This window comes from Puntigrus tetrazona, chromosome 9 (genome assembly GCF_018831695.1).
Source record: "Puntigrus tetrazona isolate hp1 chromosome 9, ASM1883169v1, whole genome shotgun sequence".
In the NCBI taxonomy this organism is placed as follows: domain Eukaryota; kingdom Metazoa; phylum Chordata; class Actinopteri; order Cypriniformes; family Cyprinidae; genus Puntigrus; species Puntigrus tetrazona.
This window is the reverse complement of record NC_056707.1, coordinates 2,083,390-2,084,677: the sequence shown is the minus strand read 5'-3', so window position 1 is coordinate 2,084,677 and position 1,288 is coordinate 2,083,390. Positions and strand designations below refer to the sequence as shown.

Below are 1,288 nucleotides of genomic sequence, written 5' to 3'. Positions count from 1 at the left end.
ATATACACAAGAATGTGCTCTGTACAGGACATCCAGGCTTAAACATAGACATCCACAAGAATATAAGCACAAATTCTATAGCACAAATGAATACGATCATTGCTGACCGATGTGCTGTACAAAAGTAGAGGTAAAAATAAAAGTTCTTAAATACATTTTTAACAATGACTTAAAACTAGTGATAATCTGAGGGAAGATTAAAAAAAAATCCAGTTTTAGGGCAGAAACTGAGAAAGATTGGATTTGGCATTTAAGTCACTTTTATAAACATTAATGCATTACTGGTGGTCTATTTTTAGACAAAACAAAGGCAGTGATATATTTTAAGTGAGACCAAGTTTCTTTTACTCTTTTACTCGCTTAAGCCTTGTCTATGAAACCGGTGTAAGAGTTTGAGGAATAATCATAATGAAAACTAAAATTAAAACAATGCAAAAATCATTACGATAACATTTAGAAAGAAAAGAACACATCTTAAGCGTGCAGAATAACATAATTGGGTTTTGAACGATTAATTGACTCTTTGAATGATTATATAATTGTAATTATGATTAGAAATGAATTGTGCAGCCTTAGTGTGAATAAATTTGTTCTAGAAAAATTCTAACTGACACATTTGTTGGCTTAACAAACACCGACCCTTTTCACAGGCTGCTATAAGTAATTTTTACCATAGTTAAAATGATTTGTGTTATAAAATAACAGTAACAAAAATAATACTAATATCATTTATTCACCGCTGATATGACGCATATATATACCTTATATTGGTAGCTTGGACTGAGTTTATTCCAGGGTTCAGGGTTACTGCTCTTGTCCCAGCTGCCGGAATCAAAGATAAAACAGACTACTAACTGAATAAATCTTAGGGTTAGGGTTCATGTTCAACATTTTCAGTGACATTAATGTTTGCTTTTCCCCTGCTACCATTTTTTTTACAATACGTTTTTGTTAAAACTGTCACATACAAAAATATAATGCATCAAATGATTGATATAACAAAAACTGTATACCTAGTATTTCATTCAGTGGATGCAGACTACATGGTGCTTTTGAAATGATTTTAGCTCCACTCAAAATAGTCAAAATAAAAAAAGTCACTGTGAACAGATGAAGAAAAACTGTGGAATAAGCTGCCAAACAGAATAGAATTACTCATGTTGTTTTTTCGAGATTTCATTTAATGTTTTACTTTTAATGTTTTAAATGTTTGAAGATGAGCACATTAGTGCTACACTGTTTCTCATAAGTACCTCAATTGCTCAAAAAAACAAAAAACAAAAAAAAG

The 1,288-nt window shown here is 30.8% G+C and overlaps 1 long non-coding RNA gene across 1 annotated transcript in view; it reads right to left on the bottom strand.

Annotated features, from left to right (window-relative positions):
• Positions 1 to 1,086, bottom strand: part of LOC122351283 — a 2,587-nt gene extending 1,501 nt beyond the window's left edge. Inside the window, exon 1 of the long non-coding RNA XR_006251725.1 lies at positions 762 to 1,086. This is a non-coding gene — a long non-coding RNA (uncharacterized LOC122351283). The remainder of the gene's footprint in view (positions 1 to 761) is intronic.
• Positions 1,087 to 1,288: the final 202 nt, after the last annotated feature.